The sequence below is a fragment of the Physeter macrocephalus genome, chromosome 17 (genome assembly GCF_002837175.3).
Source record: "Physeter macrocephalus isolate SW-GA chromosome 17, ASM283717v5, whole genome shotgun sequence".
NCBI classification, from domain to species: Eukaryota; Metazoa; Chordata; class Mammalia; order Artiodactyla; family Physeteridae; genus Physeter; species Physeter macrocephalus.
In genome coordinates, this window is record NC_041230.1 from 49,412,235 (window position 1) to 49,425,422 (window position 13,188).

The 13,188-nt window shown below is 49.5% G+C and overlaps 1 long non-coding RNA gene across 5 annotated transcripts in view; it reads left to right on the forward strand.

Moving 5' to 3' along the window:
- LOC114484052 (uncharacterized) overlaps positions 1–13,188 on the forward strand; it is a 46,245-nt gene that overhangs the window by 6,103 nt on the left and 26,954 nt on the right. For 2 of the 5 annotated variants that reach the window (XR_003676548.2, XR_008615463.1), the window contains exons 3-4: positions 2,264–2,389; positions 10,461–10,611. The exons of 1 other annotated variant lie outside the window; for it this stretch is intronic. This is a non-coding gene — a long non-coding RNA (uncharacterized lncRNA). The remainder of the gene's footprint in view (positions 1–2,263; positions 2,390–10,460; positions 10,612–13,188) is intronic. 2 more of the 5 variants (XR_003676549.2, XR_003676550.2) reach the window with 2 other exon arrangements.

Consider the following 13,188-nt stretch of genomic DNA (forward strand, 5'->3'; position numbering starts at 1 on the left):
GCCTGAGCGTGCGGAGCCTGTGCTCCGCAACGGGAGAGGCCACAACAGTGAGAGGCCCGCGTACCGCAAAAAAAAAAAAACCAAAAACGTAATGACGTTTGCACGAAGTATGTGACTTCTGTATACTTAAAATTCCTGCCATTTCTCACATTGTAAACTGAGTTCTGAGGCTGCTAGTGATGATAAGAAAGCATCAGAAATATATCTCCCAATGTTAATAAAAATGATAGCAGAGGGTGAGTGGGTAGTTTCAAGGTCTAACAGATCTTTAAAGTAGACAAAATTGGGTTATTGGGTTGGAGTGATGGTGGAGGGTATCACCATCTATTTCTTTCGAAAGAGAAAAAAAAATGCAGTAGCTTTCACTTACAGCAAATGCCCAGAGGGTTTGCAAATGTAAAGCATTGTTTATTGCTGTTTCTCTTAGATTATGAAAACATTTAATCACACAGAGAATTCCAGAGAGTAATATGATAAACATCCTTGGACTCACCATCCAGAGTGGACAAATATTTGCATTTTGTCCCATTTGCTCCAGTTTTTAACTACATTTGTATATTACTGAAATGTCCTTGTGTAGCTAAAGAACTTAAAAGGGCTACAGTCAGTCAATTTTGACTTATGCCAAATGCAATTTGTATAAAATTTGGGGGCTGAAAGATTGTGTAACTTAGCATTTCTTGTTTTATTGATGAAATGGTAGCAAACGGGAAGAAACCTGCAGAATAATGCCATGGGTATTTCTATCACTTAAACCTTTTTTTTCTCCGAAGCAACTTCATATATAATTTCTCATTTTACTCTGTGAAACAGTTAAGATGGCCATCAATATAAATGTGATAGGGAAGGAAATGGAAACCCCGAGATTGTCTCTGGGTCTCACTAGGAAATGGAAACCCTGAGATTGTCTCTGGGTCTCACATCATATCTGGGATAAGAACCCCAGCCTCTGGACACATTTTATTTTGCGGCATGGCACAGTGCCTGAGACCCCAGAGGACTTCTGAGTTTGAGACCCGCACTTACTGGATCAGATTTGGACTGTGGACCGGGTTGGCCCCCGGGTTGCCCCAGCCCACCCAGGCCTTCTGGGAATGGCAGGCACCCACAGGGCTGGATTCAGAACCTCTAGCCCACACAGAGTAGAATCAGAGATGTTTCAGGGTTAGGAGAGGTGCTTATGGGCCTCCATGATTTCCCTGGGGATCCTTGATTTCCCTGAAATGAGCCAGATGCCAAGGAGGATCTGGAACTGATGGGGCACCCCTTCAGCTGGGGCACCCAGCAGGGTAGAATGGCGCTTACTCCAGGCCCAGGTAGGACTTTGAAATGTTATGAATTGTGTTCAGCTGCCATCAGCTTGGGGAGCTACTCTTCCCTGGAGGATGCAGCGTCTGGTGCCCTTGGGCCCTGATGCTGCGTGCTGTGTTCTCCACCAGGGCCTAAGAGCTTAAGAGCCTGAGCTTTGATTCCAGGCAGTCCTGGCTTGCCCCGCTGTGCTGTCACTCACCAGCTGCGTGGCTTGGGCAATGCTACTGGACCTCTTTAAGCCTCAATAGCTTTGTCTGTGAAACAAGATGATTATGTAGTTCAGCACTGTCCAACAGAAACAGTGTGAGCCACGTGTGTCATTGTAAACTTTCTAATAGTCACACTGAAAAAAGTGAGAAGGAGCAGGTGAAATTAATTTAAAAAATTTATCTCCTGGGCTTCCCTGGTGGCGCAGTGGTTGAGAGTCTGCCTGCCGATGCAGGGGACATGGGTTCATGCCCCGGTCCGGGAGGATCCCCCGTGCCGCGGAGCAGCTAGGCCCATGAGCCATGGCCGCTGAGCCTGCGCGTCTGGAGCCTGTGCTCTGCAAAGGGAGAGGCCACAGCAGTGAGAGGCCTGTGTACCGCAAAAAAAAAAAAAAAAAAAAAAAAATTTATTTCCTTAACCCCAGTAGATCCAAAATACTATCATTTCAATGTGTAATCAGTATCTAAACATCACTTAATGAGATATTTGACATTCTTTCATGGGAAGGGAGCTCCATCTTCAATATCCCACGTGCATTTACATTTACAGCACATCTCAGTTGAGAGCAGCTGTATTCCAAGGGCCCAGTAGCTCATATGGTGAGTGGCTGTTATTCAGGACAGCATAGCTCCTGCTCATGGGGTGGTTGTTGTGAGGATTAAGAAAGCTGCTTAGCTGGACTGTTATTAATATTGCTACTATTATTTTTATTATCCTTATCAACAAAAAACATTCGTACACCCAGGTGAGCATCTTCTTCACCCCGTTACTGACTCCTTGGACAGTGACTCAGGGGAGATTCCACAGAGCCGAGCTCAAGGGACCCAGCTCTCCATGACTGTTTGAGTGACCTTCTCCATTGAGAAAACCTGTGAGCACCATTCCTCCCATTCCCGTATGTTTGCCCCTTTGTACTGTGACTCTGCCTCTTCTTCCACCAACAGGTGGAGACTATTTCTCCACCTGTTCAATCTGGGCTTGGCCATGGAACTTGCTTTGGTCAATGGGACATTAGAAAATGGGACACAAGTAGTGATTTGAAAAATGCTTGCACCTTGGGTCTTGCTTTCACTCCTTGCTGGAAACTCTTCTGCCACCATGCAGATGAGCCTAGACTAGCCTGTTGGGTGATGAGTGACACATGCCACTAGCTGACATCCAGCTAACTGCCAGACAAAAGAATGATGATGCCTTCCTAGGCCATCCAGCTGAGCTAGTCCAGACAAGAAAAGACACCTAGCTGATCCAAAGAACCATGAAAAATTATAACTATTATTGTAAGTCACTAAGTTTTGGGGTGTTTTGTTATGCAGCAGAAACTGACTGATACATTTTTACTCAAGGCTCAGAAATTCCTCTTACCTTGTGGGGTAGTAGGGATCGAAAGTGTGGCCATCCCCCACATTAATTATACAGGACAGGTTTCCAATGTAGGGAGAGAGGAGCCAAGTAAGGCAGATGGTGACGTTATCAAAGATGAAACTCTCACCGGACACCGTCAGCTTCAGGCCTGCAGATCAAAACTCAAAATACCATTTGCCGTTGCAAAGCAGATATTTCTGTTTAAAACCTACTCTCTTCTACCTGACCTTTGTCTTTAGTGGGGCTTTTAAAGTTTTAAAAATTTTATTTTTACGTTTTAAAGTTCTTTTGAATTTTATTTTTTATTCCTAGGTAATACATGACCCAGATACAGAATTTGAAATGTACAAAAGGGTCTACAGTGAAAAGAAAGCCCTCCCTGACTGCTACCCATCAGTCCCCCAGTCCTGCTCCCCAGAGGCAGCCATTGTTACCAGTCTCCTGGGTCTACTTCCAGAGATACCTACACACTCACAAGCATGTACATACTTTTCTATTTATACAAATGGTGCTCTGTTCACTATTTGGCACCTTCCATTCTCTTCACTTAGTATATTTTGGAGATTGTTCTATATGAATTCAGTTAGAGCTGCCTTATACTCTTTAATAGCTGCACAATGTACCCTAATTTATTTAACCAGGATCCATTGATTGTCTAAATGTATTTTATAATGATTAAAAAGGCAAAAGGCAAAGCACCTTTAGGAAAATCTCCTTGGCTAGGGCGGCTGATGAATCATTGTTAGCAATTTAGTGCACATTAAATTTTACAAATTTGAGCTTCACAAGTTGGCCTGGAGGATGGGGTGAGGGATAGAATTTGTGGCGGCTCACCCAGCCATGGGCTGATTGGTGCAGCACAATCTTTTGGTTTCTGACTTAAATGAGAAGGGAAAATATGTAAGAAGCTGAATGCAAATGAAAAGGACTTTCTTGAGCTGGTCAGAAAGCCATTGTGGTCCTGACTGGTACTGATTCATGATCATCCGAGGAAACTCAGGATGCAGCAGGCCCTTCTGGGCACAGAGGCAGGAGGTGGGGGGCAGGGGATACTGCTGGATGAAGTCCTTCCCTTCAGAAATCAGAAACTGATGGTGATCAGAACACACTGATTCACAAGGGACAAGATATTTGAAATCAAAGTCAGGACAGAAAATCTGGTCCATGTGGTAGCCAGACCCAACTCACCCCCTACCCCTACGCTAGCCGTCTGTCTGATGACAGCAAGGCTGCAACTGGCAGATCTCCAAGGGCACCCTTTGTCCAGGAGCAAAACCACCAGATGGAAAGTGCTGCCAACCCATGTGGCCTCTCTTCCCAGAAAACAGAACAAGACACCCTGCTAACTCTTATTCCACCCAAGTGTGTTCTGCAAATTAGTGCCACCCCCACTTCCTGCACCCTCTCCTCCGTGCAGCCCTCCTCCTCCTGTCCCCAAGGACCCCGCTCTCCTGGCTGGCCCCTGGGGACCCCAACCTTCTCTGACTCATCTTTCCCCTTCAGAGCTCCTTGAACCATTACTCACGGACTCGGTAGAATTTGCCGTTCTGACTGATTAATTGGTTGGACAACGGCATAATGTGGTGTCCCAGCTTGAGGGGAAATTTGCACTCACACTGTTATAGGAATGAACTCGATACAGCCATCTTGGAGGGTAATGTGGCAATGTCTGCTAATATTTAAAATGCACGTACCCTGTGACCCAGCATTTCCGCTACTAGGGATCTGTCCTCTAAACATAATCCCAGGCGCATGTCAAGATATATGCACAAGAATGCACAAGAGAGTACTGCAGTGTGATCCATAACAACAAAAACTCAGAAGCAACCAAAATGTCCATCAAGAGGAGAACAGGTTGGACTTCCCTGGTGGAACAGTGGTTACAAATCCGCCTGCCAATGCAGGGGACACGGGTTCGATCCCTGGTCCGGGAAGATCCCACATGCTGCGGAGTAACTAAGCCCGTGCGCCACAACTACTGAGCCTGCGCTCTAGAGCCCGTGAGCCACAACTACTGAGCCCACGTGCCGCAACTAGTGAAGCCCCCACGCCTGGAGCCCGTGCTCCACAACAAGAGGAGCCACCGTAATGAGAAGCCCGCGCACCGCAATGAAGAGTGGCCCCCGCTCACCGCAACTAGAGGAAGCCACATGCAGCAACAAAGAACCAAAGCAGCCAAAAATAAATTTTTTTTTTTTAAAAAAGAGGGGAACGGGTTAAATAAATTTTGACATAATCTTATGATGGGATACTATTCAGTCATTAGAAGAATAAGGTAGTGACTTGGAGAGATGTCCAGGATATATTATTAAGTGAAAAAAATTGAGTTGTAGACATATACATCTATACATTCATACACAGCCATGTCTATGAAAACACTTTAAAAAGCAGGGAAGAATTTATTCTAAACAATTAAGAGTAGTTTCTTTATGAGGCATAGAATAGTTGAATTGAAGGGAGGGATTCTTCCTTTTTGATTTATAACACTTTTATAAATTCTGGAAATATGGGTTATTTTTATGGTTTTTTAGATTTGTACAAGTCCCTGTGCATTCTAAAATGGCAGTCTACAGGGAGGGTGGTGGTTGAGTGCGTGTGGCATGTGGGAATCCTTCCAATCAAGTAATCTTGGTTTTGTCTATTGTGTTTATTGGGTCACCCCATGAAATTTAATTTGAAGGGTCCTGGGGTTAAAACAGTTGTTTTTCAACTTCTGGCTTGATGGCTTGTTTTGCAGCTGAACCTCAAATGCTTTACCGTGCAGCTAAGCCAGGTGGGGAGGGCAAGCCGCAGGGCAGCAATTTTGGGTGAGGAGGCCTCTCAGTTCTGAGCAGACCCGCCCCCACGGACAGCTGCTCCCTTTGCTCCAAGGAGGGCTAGAGATAAGAACGAGATTCCCACAGCCAGGCAAGTTGGGGACTCCCCTTCCCGGCAGTGGCACCGCACCCACAGGTAGCTGCCCCGGGGTGGGGGCACAGGTCTCCAAAGTAGGTCCCATCTGCTGCCCCTGGCGCTGGCCTGGGAGGCACCCACATCCCAGCGGAAGCAGAAACCCTGTGAAGGACATTAGAGGATAGGGTCAGACAGAGATGAGTGACCTCGCATTCGTTCATTCACCCACCATCCCCCCAGCAAGTACCTGTTGGTATCTACTGAAGACCGGGCGCTGAGCCTGGTGCTGGGGGAGAAACAAGTAGGATTCCTGCCCTCAAATATCTCAGGGTCCAGCACAATGGTTCCCAAACTTCGGGATACCAGAATGCCCTGGAGGGCTTGTGAAGACACAGATTTCCAGACCCTGATTCTGTTTCAGTAGATTTGGAGGGCAGCTTGCGGATTTGCTTTTCTAACAAGCTTCCAGGCGATGTCAATGCTGCTGGCCCAGGGACCCCACTTTGAGAACCACTGGTCCAGTGGCATCTACTCACATGGTCTAAGGTAGAAACCTACTTCCTGAGAACTGGCAAAGAGGGCACAAGATTAGGAGCCCTGTGTCTGCCACGGGCACCAGGTGCCCACAGGAGGGAGGAGTGTGGAGACCCCAGGCCAGAAGCTTCAGGGGCATCCACACACCCGTTCCCTCCGGCCATGTGGACATAATAGATGCCTGCAGAGAGGCCTGGAGAAGGGACAGGCAGATGCTGTGGCCCTGCTTCCCTCCTTGGCTTGAGAGCATCCTATGGCTCTGCCCTGCACTGCATCACTTTCCTTGTTCGCTTTCGCATCTGAGAAACCCATGCTTGCTCCAGGCTTTGGCATATTTGAATGCTCTTTTCCTGTCCAGTTGCTTAGCCAGGCAAGCCCCACCCCCTCCTCAGATGCTCTCCTGGCCCTGGTTCCCCCCCAGCTGTTATGGTTTTGTGCCCCCCTCACCCGGTTTTTAGCCATGGGCCGATGACTCCTTGATCTATGTCTCTTGTTTAGCTCTCTCTTGAGTTCCTACCCCGTATGTCCAGTTGTCTACACAGCATCTCCACTTGGACGTCACAGGGCACTCCAGGCTTCTCATATCCTGAAATGAGGTCTTGATCTCTGATTTGGGTTGAAGTGTGTCCCCTCTAAAAGGTGTCTTTAAGTCCTAACCTTTGGTATCTGTGAATGTGAGCTTATTTGGAAACAGGGTCTTTGCAAACATAATCAAGTTAAGATGAGGTCATTAGGGTGAGCCCTTAATCCACTATGACTGGTGTCCTTTGGACACAGAGACAGGCATGTGAAGTTGGAAGCAGAGATTAGAGAGATGCACCTACAAGGGTTTGTGGCCAAGCATTGCCGACAAATACCGGATGCTAGAAGAGGAAAGGAAGGGCTCTCCCCTGCAGGTTTCGGAGGTAGAGAAGTCCAGCTGACACCTTGATTTTGGACTCAGCCTCCAGACTGCAAGAGAATGTGTTTCTGTTGTTTTAAGCCACCCAGTTTGTGGTACTTGGTAAGGCAGCCCTAGGACGTGAATACAATCTCCCTTCTCCACCTTTGCCACCAGCTGCTCCTCCCCCAGCCTCTCCTCTCAATGCCAGGGTCATCCTGGACTCCCATCATTGACAAGTCCTGTCAGTACTTCCTTCTGTTTCTGGAATCTGTCCATTTCTCTCCATCTGCATTGCCCTCCAGCCTCCAGCCTCTCTCACCTGGGTTTCTGGCATCAGCCTCCCTTGTTTGGCCTCACAGCAGCCTGCGGGCAGCTTTAAAATACACCTGGCCAGCGATCCTCCCCTGCTTAATACCCTCCAGTGCTTCCCCAACCTCCTGGGGCTAGGGTCTGGGTTCCTCAGGCACTAGTGCCCCACCTCCACCCGTGCTGAGTGCTTTGCAGTCCCCTGCACCTACCACCCTCTTCCTTGGATTTGCATGCATTCCTCCCTCTCCCCAGAGCACCCGTCCCCATTCACCCAGCTGTCCTTTTCCTGCGTGACTCCTATCATATCTTCAGGTCTCAGCTTAGATCTCACCTCCTCTGGGAAGGTGGCCAGCCCTTTGACCGTTGGCCCACAGATCCACCCTCACCCCACTTGGTTCCAAATTGCAGGGAACTACATTTCCCAAACTCCCCTGTGCACTGTCAGGCGCTGATGGAAGACTGAAGACGACGTATTAACTTCCAATGGCTGCTGTAACAAATTACAAAAATGTAGTGGCATAAAACAGCACATTTATTACCTCACCTTTCTGGAGGTCAGAGGTCTGGGTGGGCCCAGCTGGGCTCTGCTCAGGGTATCACAGGGCTGAAATCAAGGTGTCACAGAGGCTCTGGGGAGGAATCTACCTCCAGTCTCATTATTCTTGTTGGCTGAATTCAGTTCCTTGGGACTGTAGGACTGAGGTCCCATTTCCTTGCTGGCTCTCTGCTGGGACCACCCTAAGCTCTTAGAGGCCTGTCTCTAGTCCTCCCATGTGACCCCCTGTATCTCAGAGCTGGCAATGAGGCATCAGATCTATCTCATACTTGAATCTCACTGACCTCTCCAACTGCCACACCTCTCTTATGCTTCTAGCCAGAGAGAATTCTCTGCTTTGAGGGGCTCATGTGAGTAGATTGTACCCACTTTGATAATCCAGGATAATCTCCCTATTTTAAGATTAGCAACCATAATTACATGTACAAAGACCCTTTTGCCACGTAAGTTAACATATTCATGGGCATGGCATCTCATCATACCTGCAGTTCCAGGGATTAGGGTGGGAATTTGGGGGTTCAGAGTCTGCCTGCGCCAGACGGGAAGAGGTACAGGGCAGGGTGCTTTTTGCCCTCTCTCTCACCACATCTCCTCTGCAGCTCCAGCTCCCTCTGGCCAGTCCCTCCCTCCGTGGTCTTTGCTCCCACAGGGCAGGTCATGGTTCTAGCACCTGCCAGGTGGCCCTGACTTCCGGTGTTGGTGTGACATCCCCCATGGTTGTCCCTCCAGCCCTTTGGGGTGGTAGCGGCTTTCTGCTCCTCTAATCTCAGGGTTGGATCATCATCCCCTATTCGGCTTCTCAGCACTTCCGTGACTTGGGTAACCAATTCCCTGCATTAAATTCCCTCTGTTGGAAGACCTAGCATGATTTCTGTTTTCCTGCTGGGACCCAGTTTGCTATACCCCTCAGTGTGAGATCTGTACCCTACTAGGTGCATTCACAGCACTAGACTACAATCTCCAAGAGAGAGGGAATGTTTTGTTTTGCTTTGTTTTTGTTCACTGCTCTATCTCCAGCACACAAAACAGTACCTGATACATAGCAGGTACAAAATGAGTCTTGCATGAGTAACTAAACAGCACCTTTTCTCCCTTCTGTGTGACACTGAGCACAGTGCTAGGTAATTGCCTGTATTTGTATCTGTCTCCCCATTAGACTGTGACCTCTTCGAAGAACAGATTGTGTTTGATTCATCCCTGCATCCACAGAGCCCAAGATAGTGCATGGCACAATTTTGGTGCTCAGTAAACGTCTATCAGCAAACTGACTGAATGAATGAGTGATGGTGACACTTAAGTACAAACCGACCCCCTGGGGATCTGCCCAGATCTCCAACCCTCCCCCAAAGGATGCAGGGCTCCCATCCAATGTGCCCTCTGGGTGTGGCTACAAGGTTTGGAAGCTTGCATCTGGGCCTTTAAGGAAATAGCCCACTGAGCTCCATCTGTGAGGGAGGCACACCCATCGGCCTGTCCTCCGGGCCTTTCCTACTTGGTGGGCCACAGCCTCAGGAATGCTGGGGCAACGAGGTGAGCCGAAGAGAACCAACTGGCTGATTTCGACATTTCTTTCCCCCACGCCTGCTCTAAGGGGAGCAGGGGTGATGTGGGTCAGACGTGGCGGGGAGAGGTGCAAGTTTCTTTCCAAGGGAGAATCCTTGTCACCAGACAAACCTGGTTCAGAGGCAGATTTAATCTGATTTAGAAAAATAAGACCCTAGAGAAACTCTCCCATGTGAAGGAGAGATACCATCCAGAACAGGAGAGATACCACCTGGAACGTTTGTTTGTTTCAGGACTATTCTCAATTGCAAGGATTAAGCAACAATCCGCACATCTCTCAATAGAGGAAAAGAGAAACTATGAGATAGTTACATAATAAATGAAACAAACTAGTACAATATGTATCAAGACATGATACGAATCTAATGTTTTATTCATTTCTGTAATGAGGGACTCTTAAGCAAATATGGCATAATGCTAAGATTTGACAAAGTTGGGTAGTGGGTCCAGGGGATTTCATTGAAATTTTTTTCATTCTTGTCTGTGCTTTTGAAGTATTTCGAAATTTTAAAAATTTAAATTAAAAAAAAGAAAGCAATGTTTTTGCACCCGATTGGGGTGGGGAGCAAAATGTCCACCTGACCCGTCGGGTGGGTTTGATGTCAGGTGAAGGGTGAGCCACGGCCCCCTTACTCCCCTGCTTGGTGCTGTGGGCAGACTGGCCAGTTTTCCTATATGATGGAGGCCCAAGGTCAGATATGAAGGTTGTTCAATCCTTCCAGACCCCTTTGCGGGGCACAGGACACCAGGAAGTGCCCTGCACTTGCAGCCAGAGCTACAGAGCCCTTGGGCCCTACCTGCCACTTCGTCCTTGGCGCTGACCCAGCTGCATTCCTCCTCCAGGTCTGAGGGGTCCCCGGCGTCCTGGACGCAATAGTGGGGAGTCTGGCACCCATAGAAAGCATCCTGGATCTGGATCACCTCCCCTGAGCCACAGTGCACGGTGGCATTGAGGCTCTCGCAGGCCAGACTCTGGCCGACACCTGTGGCAAAGGTAAGGTGACAGCTAAGGAGGACAAGTGGCCAGGTGATGGGAAGCAGAGAGGTCTCAGGGATCAGGGCTGTGAGGTGCAAGGACACAGTGGGAGCTGACTCAGCGGGGGTGAGAAACAATGTGGAGAGCATGAGCATGGCTCTGGGGCCAGCCTGCCCAGGCTCAGGGCCAGCCCAGCCACACTCGGGCTGTGTGGTCTTCCGCAAGTTATTCAGCTTCTCCGTGCCTCCTCTTCACGGGGGGAGTCAATATCACACCCCAGAGAGTCGTTAGGAGGATCAAATGAGTCTGTACGTGTAGGGTCAGGGCAGTAAAAGTGGCAACTATCATTCCACCTGTTTCGAGTGCCTTCCTTGAGACTTATCTGAAAACAATGCCTGGCACATCATAGATGCTAAACAAGCATTTGTTGAATGCATGAGTCATTTCACGGAGTCTTCATACCAGTCCTATGAGCTGCACTATTATCCTCCCCTGTGGTAACATCGGGCTCTGTGGGGTCACTGTGCTGAGACCCCACTCCAGCCCAGCTCCTGGCATGTGGTCTATGCTCAGTAAACATTTGTTGATAAAGAATGACCTGGCTCAGATGTGCACAGCAGAAAGTAGGAAACACTGGCTTCAGACGCAGGCCCGTCTGCCTGGTGGGACCGCCACAGGGCAGGGGTTGAGAGCAAAATCTGTGTTCATTTCCTAAAGGTTGCTGTAACAAATGACCACAAACTTAGTGGCTTAAAGAGCACAAATTTATCTTCTTACAGTTATGGTCAGAAGTTCAAAATGGGCTTTACTGGGCTAATATCAAGGTGTGAGCAGGGCTGGTTCCTTCTGGAGCCTCTAGGGGAGAAGCTGTTCCCTTGCCGTTTCCAGCTTCTAGAGGCTGCCCCTTCCTTCGTCTTCAAAGCCAGCGGCACAGTGTCTGCCAGCCTGTCTCTCTGACCTTCCCGTCTCATCTGTCACCTCCCCGCTGTGTGGCCTTGGGCAAGGAGCTTACCCTTTCTGAGCGTCACTTTTCTTAGCTTTATCGTGGGCCTGCGACAGAACGATGGAGGTACTTCTACTGTGTGATGAATAAGTGCACAGAGGCATGTACAGCTCAGTGCGTGGAACTCCTGCTGGATGTATGTTAGCTCTTCCTAATGTGACCTCGTGCCAGGGGCTGCAAGACCCTGGGGGCTGACGGTGCTGAGACAGGCTTGCAGTGGGGGTGGGGAAGGGGATGGGGTTTGCGGGGGAGCTTTGGTAAGAAGTGAGGAAGTTGCATAACCCACAGGTCCACAAAGCTTTCGAGTTTTCAGAATTGGCCAGGCAGGAAAGTTAAGCTTGCATGGCATCTATAAAGCTGAGCTTGGGGGAAATAGAGCAGGGGTCCCAGTAAGTGTCCGAACCCAGAATGGGGCCTGGGCACCAGAGTCTCCAATGAGGGGCTTAGAACCAGGGAGGGGACTGGGCCTGGAAGCCCAGAACCTTCTGTCAAGGCTGACTTGAGGGTCAGGGGACCACGAGGTAGCTCAGCTCCAAGAGCAGGCCCCCCACGGCAGGCAGGACCCAGTGTGGGTCTCGGGCCACTCCTGCACGGACTCGCACACACAGTCCCCAGGAAGGGGTTCCCAGGGCCCACAAAAAGGGCCTACCACAGGCAGCAGCTGGAAAGGGCGCAGGAGCAGAGCAGGGGGGGAGTTGGGAGTGGGGGTGCGGGGGTGAGGGGCTCAAAGCCAGGCTGACCGGGGAGCGGGAGTCAAGGGTGAGTGAGAACAGCCTCCTGGGACCACATCTCTCTTCATGGGAAGACTGGAAAAGGAGAGGAAACAGGGCTGAGCATTTCGCTCTAATGTGGGTTATGAGAGGGGAAGACAGACAAGTGAGACTAGAGGGCAGGTAGGCAGGTAAGTGGACAGGGAGAGAGCGGGACATGAGCTGGAGAGATGAACTGAGACACGGAGCATCACACAGCCGGAGATTGTGGGCATTTAGAGAGATAGAGAGACAGAGACAGAGAGATACAGAAAAAGAGAGACAGAGCAAGACAGAAGGAGATGCAGAGAGATAGAGACAGAAAAAGAAGGGAGGAGGGAGACCCCACAGCACAGGCCAGCTCACCAAACTCACAGATGAAGGTGAACTCCTGCGTGCAGTTGTCCGAGGCCAACCACCCAAAGGAAGGGTCTCTCCCAACGTAGTCCCAGGGGTTGGTTACAGAAGCATCCTGCCCTCGGCGCCAGTGGCTGTAGCTCACATCTGAGGTGTACAGCCAGATCCTGGACCCTGGGATGGGAATATGACCCCCAGGACTTGGAAGGGTCCTCCTGATCCTGGTGTGTACAGAGCTTGCCCCAGCTCCACTCCTTGTGTGCAGTGGGTGCTCAGGCAGAGCTGACAGGCTGAAGGCCTCTCTGTCACATGCCAGTGAAGGGGCATCACCTAGCCACTGTCTTCCAAGATAAGGTCTCAGCCTACAAACCGGAGTGCCGAGCCCAAGAGCCCATACAGAGAGGTTTGATTAAATAGATGATGCTTCCAGTAATGTCTAACCACAATTTAAAATAGAGCACAGGACTTCCCTGGTGGCGCAGTGGT